Source organism: Agelaius tricolor, unplaced genomic scaffold (genome assembly GCF_023055355.1).
Source record: "Agelaius tricolor isolate 1412-34295 unplaced genomic scaffold, bAgeTri1.0.p SCAF_37, whole genome shotgun sequence".
Lineage (NCBI taxonomy): Eukaryota > Metazoa > Chordata > Aves > Passeriformes > Icteridae > Agelaius > Agelaius tricolor.
Window position 1 is genome coordinate 3,525,320 of NW_027269297.1, and position 12,582 is coordinate 3,537,901.

General features: G+C 53.7%; 1 protein-coding gene across 1 annotated transcript in view; it reads right to left on the minus strand.

The window, feature by feature from the left end:
- The window catches only part of ARRDC1 (arrestin domain containing 1), a 38,303-nt gene that overhangs the window by 20,623 nt on the left and 5,098 nt on the right, over positions 1-12,582 (minus strand). The gene's annotated exons all lie outside the window — the stretch shown is intronic.

Genomic DNA, 12,582 nt, shown 5'->3' on the forward strand with positions numbered 1-12,582 from the left:
TTCCCTCCCAAAACATGCACCAGCCTTGGCACTCTGGCTGAGAGCCTTGGGTGTCACTGTCCAGACAGGGATGAGCAGCCAAGGACTCTGCTGCTCCCACCCCACGAGGAGCCAGGCATCCCACTGAGTGTCCCACCATCCCTGGGAGGGGAGACATGTTTGGCACAAGCCCATTCAGCAGCTGAACAAGGGGTTCAAAGAGCCTGTCTGAAGCAGCAGCAGAGAGCTGGACTCCCCAGTGCAGCCTGGACAAGCTCTGCTGCTTGAATTCACAACCCTGTCACCCTCAGAGGACATTCCCAGCCCCTGCTCATGGGCTCAGTCTCAGCTTTAATGTCTTGCAGCAAAACACTTTGCCATTAACACTTGTCCTGCACCAGGACCTCCAAAATGTCCATCCACACATCACTTCCCAGCCAGTCAGCAGTTCTGAGGGAGTGGTTTCCTCCTTTGTTAGACACAGCGCTCAGCAAAGCCACACAGCAAGGTCTGGAAGCATCAGAGGTGCCACCTGACCCTCCCAAAAGCAAGGACAGTAATTTGAGCTATGTTTGTGCCTTGCCTGGAGAAAGTCACCCCAAGAGCTCAGCCTGCAGCCTGGCTCTCAGAGGAGCTCCCCACAGACATCTTCAGTTAATCTTGGCCAATATCAGCAAGTTGAAATTAGATTCTGATGTGGACACTGGAGCACAGAGACAGACAAACATGACAGACTGGCCTTGCTGCACAGCAAGAGAGGATCTGCACTGCTACCCCCACACAGGGAGCACACAGGCAGACCTATTGTGGCACAAACAGAGCCTACAGGGCTGTCCCAGCCTGAACATCTCCCACCTGAATCCCATCAGGTTTTGCAAGAGCTGGAGTCCACAGAACTCCCTTACCCCAGTGGCCAGGTGAGTAGTTCTGCTGGCAGAAAGGTGACAGGATCCACCAGACAGACACTTTGTCTGTTTGACCCATCTGCTCCCCTGCATTCCAGCTGCATCCACAGGAAGCATCTCCCTGGGAAGCAGGTGGCCAGTTTGTCTTGGCTTAGGAGCTCTCCCCTCCTCAGATGTCCTCAGCCTTGTTGGTATCAACACCTCCACCCATCCACCCAAACACTGAGGGCTGCATTTATTGCTGCTTGCAAGCACCTCAAACAGCTCTCCAGAGCACCTGCCTGGCCAAAGTGACTGACTGGAGACAGGGTGGAAAGACCCCAAATCCAGCCCTCTCTGCAGGGCCAGCACATAGCTCATACCCCAGTCCCAGCCAGGGGGTCATGCAGACAGGTGGAATGAGCTCCTCAGGGCTTAAAGTCTGTAATCCCACAAGGAAGAACAGCCTCCCCCCTCAGATCTCCTGCCATACCCCCACAGCTGATCATGACTGTGAGATGAAGAGCCCCTTGCAGTCCAAGTGTTGTTCTACACTCAAGGACAAAGGATAAGCAACTCCAGATGCCAACTCTCATTATCCAAACATCAATAGAGCAGCAAGGCTGACACATCACTGCCTTGTGTCTGCGATGTGCAAGGCGGGGAAAGATCAGGATAGCATGGCCTAGGATGGGAACTCCCCCAGCACAGCACAGAGCACACCTGAGCTGATACAGAATCACAGAATTTCTAGGTTGGAAGAGACCTTTAAGATCATCGAGTCCAACCCATGTTCTAACACCTCAACTAGATCATGGCACCAAGTCCACATTGAGTCTTTTTGTAAACACATCGAGGGATGGCGACTCCACCACCTCCCTGGGTAGGTGATTCCAGTATTTGACCACTCTTTCTGTGAAAAACTTCCTCCTTAATTCTAGCCTGTATCTCCCTTGGTGCAGCTTGAGACTGTGTCCTCTTGTTCTGTCTGTTGCTGCCCGGAGAAAGAGACCGACCCCAGCTCAGCACAGTCACCCTTCAGGAAGCTGAAGAGAGTTGCAGAGAGTGATAAGGTCAGCTCTGAGTCTCCTTTTCTCCAGGCTGAGCACCCCCAGCTCCCTCAGTCGTTCTTCACAGGGCTTGTGTTCCCAGCCCCTCACCAGCCCCGTTGCTCTCCTCTGGACACGCTCAAGCCTCTCCATGTCCCTCCTGAACTGAGGGGCCCAGAACTGGACACAGCACTCAAGGTGTGGCCTCACACACCAGGTGCCCTCCCGAGGTGAACATCACAATGAACCCTCCCCATCTCCCCAGGTGACATCCAATCCTCTCTTTTGGCAGATGGCAGAGCCAGAGCCACAGAGGGGCCTCAGCACCAGGAGCAGGAAGGGTTTTAGCAGAGTGGTGTCCTGTGTATCTGCACATTGGCGCCAAGCTCCCACCTCGGACATACTGCCACATCTCTGTGCTCACAACAAGCCTGTCCCACTCTGAATCAGCCCACAAAACACAGATGGACCCAGTCAAATCAAGCCCAGACTCACCCACTCCATTCCCTCATTTTCACACAGGAGATGTGAGCAAGAAAAACCCAACCAAAAACTGGAGAACATTCACATCCTTCAGGAGCAACAGCCCCTGAGCAGGCTCCTCCTCATCCTCCCTGCACAGCAGGAGTTTATAGATCACCACCATCTGTTCAATGCCCAGACAAGGGGCCCACAGGCTCTGATTGCAGCCGATGCTGCACTGTGGTGAGGAGGCTCTCCTGGTCCAGGGAGGCAGGTGGGTGGGGATGCTCAGGAACACAGGCAGGGCACAGCTCCCTTCCCACAGCAGACAGAGGCAGTGGTTTGCAGTCTGACACCCAGAGCCAGCCCTGCCTGGGGCCCTGCTGCCATGGTCAAGCACTAGGGCTAAAGTCAGACCATGTCCAAAATTCCCTCTCCAGTTGCTGAGGAGTTTGTCAGCTGTCAGCTCCAAGGCTTCCCCATTAACCACTGACATCCCAAACTGCATGGTCACAGCCAGCCCAGAGAGGAGGGACAGTCCCTGGAGGGATTGCTCTGGGGCTCTCAGGGGTTCCAGTCCTTCAGCCCCACCAAGCCCTCTCCAGCCACATTCCCTGACCATCACTCACCCTGGGGTTGCCATTCCAACCCCAAACAACAGAAAACAGCATTTCAGGCTGAAAAGTTTGAAGGAATTTCATTCTCCCCTTCCCTCTGTGCTCCCCAAAGTCCCCAGTGTCCCCTCACCAGGCACACCAAGTCACCACACTTGGGACAAGCCTTGGAGCAGTTCAGGGGGCAGACATTTGTCACACAGCATCTTCTCCAACCTGCTCCAGACACGTGAGCACCCCCTTACCTCACTGGGGAAAAATGGGGTGGACAGTAGCTCTGAGCTATTGCCCCACAGCTGCCAGGGTGGCTGGACACAGGGATTGCATAACCCACCTCATCCCCCAGGCTCCTGGAGGAGCCAGCAGGTCCCCAGGCCCCTGCAGGGTGGGTGATGCTGGGGGCAGCAGGTCCAGGACGGCCAGAGAGCCCCCCAGTTTCATGGCCAGAGCAGGAAAGACTGGAAGATATAGGGCCAGGTTATTTGGGAGGTTTCAGAGGTGCCTGGTTCAATAGATCAAACCATTCATCTCACTCCTAACCAGGTTTTGGAACAGTGGACCATAAAATCAGCCTCTCCATGAGTATCCCATGGCCAGAGGGAGATACTGGGGACTTGCCTGGCTGGGTCTTGTACAGGTTCCTGCCCACAAGCAGGAGGAGGGACAGGGATGTGGGACAAGCACAGCTCATGCACGTGGCTCTGGGGGCAGCTGGAACCCAAAAATGACATTTCCAGGATGGACCTGGCAAAACCAGCAGCATCACAGCTGCTGCAATGGAGCCACCTGAGCACAGAGATTGTCAGGCTGCCTGTCAGGAAGAAAAATGCACAGTCTGAGCCTTTCCAAGGAAATCTTGGAAGTGCCAAGCTGCAGACAGAGGAAATAAAAATAGTTTGTGCATCAAAATAGGCCAGTTCCAGTTATTAGAGACCCATTAAAAATGCCTCTGGAATCCAGTGCTACCAGTGGCCCCAGTCACCTCCCTCCTGCTCCCTGTTTACCCAGGCTGATTTGAATAAATACAGGAAAAAAACAAAGTCCCAAAACTGTAAAGGGAGGGGAAGGGGGAGGCAGAGAGAAGAAATGAATGATGAAGCCATGCAGAAGGCAAGAGCCCTTCACCCCAGAGTCCCTGAGGGACTCAGGGAAGCGGGCAGCTCCACATCCAGCCAGACACATCTTTAGCAACGCGCTGCAGCACGCGCCAAGTGCTGGAAATAAAAGGAGACAGCTCAGCCATATCCATCTCTGCACAAAGTAAAAATAGAGATGCCAGGAGCTGGGCACGTCTGCCTCCTTCCAAGGTGATTTAAGGAGAGCAGCCATAGATTTCAAACTGCTTTTTCTCCTCCCCCAGTGAGTTGCCCTCCTCGGGGGAGCTGGTGTGGCACCTCAGGCATGAGGAAAGGACAGCACACACATCCCCTCCTCTGCCAGGGGCAGGCTGTGTGTGCACATCCCTCCTTCCAAAATCCAGCCACGTGCTGAGCAAGCAGAGGCTCAATGGTCACCCTGCACTCAGCCCCAGTCCCAAGTGAACTTTCAAGTCCCACCTGTGTCACACACCTGCTACAACAGGTATGGGCAGAGGGGGAGGGAAGAGGCTGTTGCATCTTGGTCAGCTTGGATTTTCTAGGCTGGGCAGGGGAAGCAGCAAAACCAGTTTGTAGAATCACAGAATCTCCTGAGCTGGAATGGAACACCAGGATCCCCCAGCCCAGCCCCTGTCCCTGCCCAGACCCCACAACAACCCCAGCCTGGGCATCCCTGGCAGCGCTGCCCAAAGGCTCCTGGAGCTCTGGCAGCCTCGGGGCCGTGCCCATTCCCTGGGGAGCCTGGGCAGTGCCAGCACCCTCTGGGGGAAGAACCTTGCCCTGAGCTCAGCCTGAGCTGCCCTGGCCCCTGACACAACCTGACACAGCTGGAGGGGGGATGTCCAGCTCAGGCAGGACAAACAGACCCTCCTGTCATTCCCTTTCCCCCGCAAGGACGGATGAAGAGCTGGCAACTGAGCTCTGAAATGGCACTGAAATGGCACTTACAAACAGCCTGGGGTTTTGCCAGCTGAAGCTTACCCAGGTCACCACGTGGCCTCAGCCATGTCTGCTGGACCCAGAGGCTCCAGCTGTCCCTGCTGCAGGGAAGGAGGGGCCCAGCCCTGCACACGTGGGATGAGATGGATGGCAGAGCCCCTGTGCCTGCAGTGACCCCACACAGCACAAGGGACCAGGGCACGCTTTAGTGACAGAATCAGAGGGCACCCAGGGACTGAGATACCCTCTGGAAAACTCCTGCATGCCTGGATGCAGCTAACAAGGGAGCAGAGGAGGAGAAAGTGCTGTGGGAGTCAAGTGAGTGTGCATCAGAGAAGTGTTCATTTCATGGAAACCAGCCACAGGAAGGCAGAGCCCCCTTCCCTCACCCCTCTCCATCAGAGCCATGGCAGACAGTGATCACCACATTTTAACTGATTCTCTCAAGCTGCCAGGGACTCTCCAGAGCTGCAGGGACTCAGAGCATCCATGAGCTGGGAATGAGCCATTTTCCCATTTTCCATCCCAGGGACCAGGAGCAGCCTTGGGAGAAGGAGGTGAAGGATCCCCCTGAGCCCAAATCCCTCCCCAAGGCATGGTAGTAGGGAGCTGGTTTTGGCAGAAGGATGGGCTGTCACAGCATGGGCAGCAGGAGGTCACCTCAACACACAGCACCACAGCTCCACCCTGCAGTGACACCTCTGGGTTCAGCAAAGATCACAAATTTGGATTCACCCTGAGATCCTCCAACCCTGCACCTGTGTGAAAATGAGGGGTTTGAGGTTCCCACCCTGGGAGCAAAGCAGGAGCAGATAGCACTGGGAAAATGGAAAGCCTGAGAGAGAGCAAGACCCAAAGCAGAGCAAGTTATTCTCAGTTTGTAGAGACTGGGTAATTCCTAGAAAAGTTCCATGAGAAGTGGACACCAAGAAGGGCAGGATGAGGTTTTTCTACTGATGGCCTTTACACAGGAACACACCCATACAGCTGCAGACAGAAAGGACTGAGCAGGAAGGCTGGAAACTCACGAGATACACAAGTCCCTCATGCATGAATATATTGAGACACTACTAATTAAACCAACAGCTCCTAATTAAATCTCAGCTGTCCCCATCCTTCTGGGTCCATCCTGTCAGTTCTTGAGACACAAATAGTCTTGAGCATTTCACAAGCCAGTGAGGCAAGAGCAGAGCTTACAACAAGTGCTGCAGGCAGCAGTGGGTTTGGCACAAGGTTAAGGATTGTCTGGGGAGGTTTTTATCTTCTTCCTTACAAGAACCCAGCACAGGGCCAGGAAAGAGATCTGGCCTCTAATGTGGAAGGAGAGGAGTTGTCTAGAAGAGTAGTCTGTGCTTTCCATCTCCAATCAAATCCAAGCCTGTAGCCAGGCCCTGGGAGGTGACTTGTCTGGAGCTGGCACACAGGGAGCAGCATCTCCCACAGCACCAGCAGCTCCTGGAGGACTTGGCTGCTGCTCCCTGTGCCCCAGGGGCTCATCCCACCTCCCACAGCCATCACAAGCTCACAGCCAGTGTAGCTCTCTGCTCAGAGGCTCAGACAGGCTCCCAGTGAAATTCTGAGTGGTTGCTGTGTCTGACCCCTCTCTGTCCCTGTGCTAATGCTCCTGCCACACACGAGCCCAGCTGCAGCCCCTCTGCAGAGGCACAAACTCGAGCATCATTTAGCCCCCAGGAGCAAGAGCAACCTCTGCTGTTCAGCCATTCCTTCCCCAGGCTGGCACTTGCCCTCTGCACCTACCAGGGGTTGGGCCAGCCAAACCCCTCACAGCAATGCAAGGGACAGTCCCTCCCTCCCTGACCTTTCAGTGTGCTCATTTCCAGGGCACCAGAGCCTGCCCTGCAAATCCAAGCTCAGCAAATGTGATCCCAAGAGCCAGCAGTGCCTGGTGCCCTGGCTGTGGCCACAGGGCTGTCTGTATGTGTCCACTGTCCCACCCAACCTGCAGGAAGCCCAGACCCTCCAAAAGAACCTCACACTGTAGGAAGGCTGAGGCAGCTCCCCAAGACAGCCTGGAAAACTCCACCTGTAGCAGCCCCAGGGACGTGACAGCTCTGCCACAGGGGCAATATGACCCACAGTCATTATTTCAGCTATGCATGAATTATTTCAGCCAGAGTCCAGCCCAGCACGAGGAGAGGCAGCAGTATGGACACACAAGGATGGCCTCATTCCAGCAGTGCAGGAGCCTCCAAAGGGAGGCTGGGCAGGTATGGACCTGCAGAAAACCAGGAGAACAAATCTTCTAAGTCCTTTCCCAGGTAGGTCAATCCTTCCCCCCACTGCAAGCATTTTCTTCCATCAGGCTGAGAGCAGCAGGGAAACCTACATTTTCCAGCTCCTCCCCAAAACCAAGGGTCAACATAAATCCTGAGACAAAAAAGCCAACTCTTGGGCTCGTGTTTAGAACAAACTCCTGCTCAAACCAAAGGTTTTTCTCCCTTGTGGAGCAGACAGGTTTATTTATAGCATCACAGTGTTTTATCAGCATGCTGGCTGCCCTCAGAGGAAGGGGGTCATCTCGAACATCTGGAATGAAATCCTCAGCTGAAAACACTTAACAAGCCTGGCCCTGCACACATCAGGCTGCAGGGGGAAAACTCACCAGTGAACAAGGCCACACAGGCTGTGGCAGGGGGATGAACACGTGCCACAGAGGCTGTGCCTTGGATGTGCCAGAGGCAGCTCCTTAGCAACAGGCATGGAACACCACAGCACCTGCATCAGGGCCTGACTGAGGGGCTTCACCCCATGCAGCCCCTCACCCCAATCCCACCTCACTGCTCCCCAAACATGCTCCAGAAAGGGATGCTGGGGTCATCCTTTCTCCAATACTGCCTCTTGCAAAACCAGGACAAATTTGGGACTTTTTTTAAGCTTCAGACTGATGTAGACCCCAGTGCTGAGGCACACAGACTGGGAAGAGGAGGGGAGAAGTGGGCTTGTTCTGCTCGAGAGTCCACAGTGGCAGAGGTGGTTGTACCATAACAGCCAGGCAGGGCAGAGTCTGGACATGTCAGACCAGTTTTGGGAGCCCAGACTCTCATCCCATCCTAAACAGGTGGCACAGTCCAGCAGAGCTGCTCCACACAGTGCCACACGCAGGGCAGAGGTCAGCGATGCCATTCCTTGGGTACTCCTGCAAGGAGAGCAGCTGTGCCCCACCCCAGCATGCTGAGGGACCATCCTCTTCCTCCCAGGCCAGGCTGGCAGCCACAGGCACCCTGACATGCTGGGAACAGCCAGATCAAACAGCAGTGAGAAACTACTTGGCACAGAGAGGCAGATCTCACATCTCCCCAGGAATATCTCCATGCCAGCCACCCACCTGAGCCACGCTGCCAGCACTCACAGCCTCCTCCTCCTCTCCCAGCATCCATCCCTCCAAGTACTGGAGGGGAAAAGCAGGGAGGTTGCAGAGGAGCAGAAGGCTGGAGGAGAGATGGAGGCAACATTTCATGTAGAGCTTCAACTGCTCCAGGGTGTGAAGCCAACTTTTATCTTAAAAGATTTCTTTCCTTTCTGCTACTCTGGACAGAAATTCAGAGTGGGAAACTGTGACCTGTTTGAGACTGCAGTGCCTGCCCTCCTGCTAGAACTGCATTTGAGGCTCACTTCTGTTCATGCCATCCATGAGGAAGCAGCCTCTGCTGCTCTCAGGGATGGACTGGGATGGCACCAAGCTCCAGGCAGGGCCTGCAGCTGCAGGAATACCTCATATATAGAATCTCAGCAGGGCCCAGAAAAGTTTTACTCATGATCCCCTGCACAAGACAGATTTATTTTAATAAATTTAATGTAGATTTAATTTACTCCATCTTTCTCAGGGGACCTAGGTAATAAGCTGGATTTTGTGAGCCCTGAATTTAAGTAAGCTATCCTCTTCAAAGTGAAATAAGGCTGTACATACATAAGCAGTCAGAGCATCTTAATCTTCAGCACTTGGCCCCTAGAGCAGCCCCGTGGGAAGGGAATGCAAGTCCCAGATGCCCAACATGCAGGCAGACAAGTGGAACAGAATCAGCAGCTCACCCTGGCTCACAGGAATGCTGATGGATGCCAGGACCTGCCAGCACTCAGCACTTCAGCCAGACAGGGACCACAGCCACCCTTCCTCAGACTGAGCAGTGCTAAAACAGAAGTGAGGAATGTCATTTTTTTATAGCTTGCCCAAAGTGAAATAGGTTTCCACCCAGCACTTAACACTACTTTAGGCCAGAGGAGTTAAGATATTCTGGTACAATTGACTTGGCTGTCTAAAAAAAGGAAGAACTGAGCAAGAAACTCCATCACAACCTACCACAGAGCCCTGCAGGTCCGGGGGGGATGTGCTGGATGCTGGTGTAAGAAAATGCCCCTTTAAACTCATTAACAAACTCAATTGTTCTTTCAAGCAAGTGCAAAGCCTGGCACCTTTCCCCACCTTGCTGGCAGAACAACTGTGATTCCCATGGAAAAGGAGCAGCTGAGCTCTCTGATGTGCTGGGAACACACCTCTGTCCTGGGAACCAGCTCTGCCTGTGACCCCCAGAGCCCTGCCCCACTCTCCCCACAGCCTGAGCAGGTTTGGCAGCTCTGTGCCCAGACAGCCCCTCTGCCCCTGCCGTGGGAGCATCTCCCTCCACGCGGGGTGCAGAAGATAAAGAGCCGACTGATCAGGTTTCCCTACTCACCACAAAGAGGTTGATTCACCAGAGCCTACTCCCTTTTCAGACTCTTTCTAAAATGCTTCAAAGACTTCTGGAAATTCATGCTTAACAGGCTTACTGTAATTCCAGAGCAGCAGGGCTCCTGTGGGCCAGGCTCTGCTGTGGGACTGAGTCACGCTCATTTTCTTCTGAGACTCTCAGATACCCTTCTCTAAGAGGTAAGGCTACAAATCCTGTTGGCTGATGCTCATTTTGGGAGCCCCTCATTGCCACCCACGACACAGCCAGACACAGCTCTCCTGGCCTCAGTAACAGCCAGCCCTGCAGATGTAAGGTCCAGGAGAGATGACACTTCTCCATCCCCTCCTGGTGCTCAAGGGATGTTCCTGGGCACAGATTCCCCATCACCCACTCCCCAGATGAGGAGCATATCCAAAGTCAGCCCAGCACCTGGTGGGCAGGAGGTCTGTCACAGGCTGGACACCCCTGGAGCTGCAAGGACTCAGCACAGAGCACATTGGCACAGCCCAGTGTCCTGAGTGAGCCCCTGCCTCCACAGCAGGGGAAGGACTAAAGCAGCACACTCAGGACTGCTCAGCCAGCCTGGGAACAGGAGTTTTGGTGGGAGAGGTTGGAGCCCACTTACAGGGAGAGGAGGCAGGAGCAAGGAGTCAGGCAACCACGTGGAGCCACATCAGGGTCTGTCCTGCTGCCACTCCAGGCACTGAACTCACTGCTCAGCACACAGAACTGCTGAGACACCTCCACATTATTTAGTGCTGCTGCAGCTCCCAGGCATGAGCCAGGAGCCAGCTCCCCTCCTCCTAGAAGGGGAGGTTTCAAGGGCTTTTTCCTGTAGAGCCTTATTTACAAGCAGCAAAGCAAGCTTGCATTTAGTGCCTCCTCATCCTGGCCAGATACCAGCACAGGCAGGTTCTTGCTGGGGAGGCAGGAAGGCACAGCAGGGGATGAGAGATCCCAGCCTCACCTGCTCCCTGCTGTAGATCCCAGCACAGGATGAGAGATCCCAGCCTCACCTGCTCCCTGCTGTAGATCCCAGCATGGGATGAGAGATCCCAGCCTCACCTGCTCCCTGCTGTAGATCCCAGCACAGGATGAGAGATCCCAGCCTCACCTGCTCCCTGCTGTAGATCCCAGCACAGGATGAGAGATCCCAGCCTCACCTGCTCCCTGCTGTAGATCCCAGCACAGGATGAGAGATCCCAGCCTCACCTGCTCCCTGCTGTAGATCCCAGCATGGGATGAGAGATCCCAGCCTCACCTGCTCCCTGCTGAGGATTCCCCATTGAGCTCTCCTGCACTGCTTTTGCACGTCTCAGTTGTCAAGAAATCTCCCAACCCCAGCATCTTCAGAGCAAACAGCCAGAATCCACTAAGCATAAGAGCTGCTCCTATGATTTTCTTTGATGCCATTCAACACAAGCAGCTGGATTCTCTATTTATAGCAAGATCATCAGTTTGGAAAGATGACTTATGTTCTTGTTATCACCAGAGCACCAGATACATAACAAATCCTCGCTGTGCTGGGAGTGCTACAAGTTGGTAAGACAGTCCTCATGGTCAGGCTGGGCTCCTCAGAAATTCAAACAGACAGAAAAGGAACATCTGGGACCTGAGCTGCACCTCTGGCCCTGACATTCAGACCCCTGCTAATAACCCCCATTGAGGAGGCTCCAATTTCTACCCATACACTGAGCATTCCTCCCTAGAGTTGTTACCTTCCAAGCCGGTTTTATCCCACTCTTATTGCAGGGAATATTTGGGATTCAGGAGGGTGTTTTGTGGAGGGATGAACAGTGAATTGCTGCAGCATTGTTACCTCTGGTCTGAGCTGCCTGAGCCAGAACGACTGTCAGAGAGCAGAGTGCTGTCAACAAGAACAAAGGAGTGGAAGTCATAAACATTAGTGCTCCAGAAATGATTCATGCTTCTTGGAAACAGATTTTGCTACAGATATCTGACAAACTCTGGTTTTTAATGAAGTTTAAGGTGCTCAGAGATCAGGGTGTTTTTAAACCACACCTCTAAATAATTCCAGGTTGGCACTAGCTTGCCACCCTCTTCTTGTCAAGAGAGTCAAAAGCAGCTCAAGACTTACCTTAGGACACCTCATATCCTCTCCACTGCCATCATGCAGCATCTCAAGTTCCCAATAGACCTGTGAGAATTTACTCCAGCCATGCAACTCAAACCCATGGCACTGGCCACCCCTCTGCACAGAGCAGCACCCAGCCATGGGTGCCCACGCTGGGGTGAAAGGCCTCTACCCACAGACCTAGGGACAGCAAAACACCTCACTCCCAGCTGACTTGTGCACCCCATCACTTACTTTTAATCTGCCATAGAGAGAGTGGGGAATGGGAATTTGCTGTTTAAAAGCCATCACAAGCTGACAGAAGCCTGAACACCTTTGTGGTATGGATCCATTTCACCTCTGTTCTGGATCCTGAGCACAGCCCAGGGACTCTGAGCACATGCAGGCACAACTGTGCACAAGGCAAAACCATGCTGACTGGCAACAGTCTGGTCCTTTGCTCATTTTCTCCTCTCCTAAGCACTTTGCATTTCTGCACGAGAGATTTGAAGAGTGACAGATTTTAAGAGCAGCACAAAGAGGCAATTAACTTCCACAGCAATTCCTGTTGCCAGACTCCAGAGGTCACAGCAGTAGCCTAAAGGCTGCACGTTGGCTATCTCAGCAATCAGCCCTCAAGAAAAGAGGCACCAAACCAAAGCCCAGCCCCTGACATGTTTGCCAGGCCATTTCAGGAGGAGCTGCCCTGAGCAGAAGGAAAAGACCTTCCCCAATGCCTGGCAGACCTTTCTCTATGCTCTGGCACAGGTCAGGTCTGCAGCAGCTCTGCAGCACA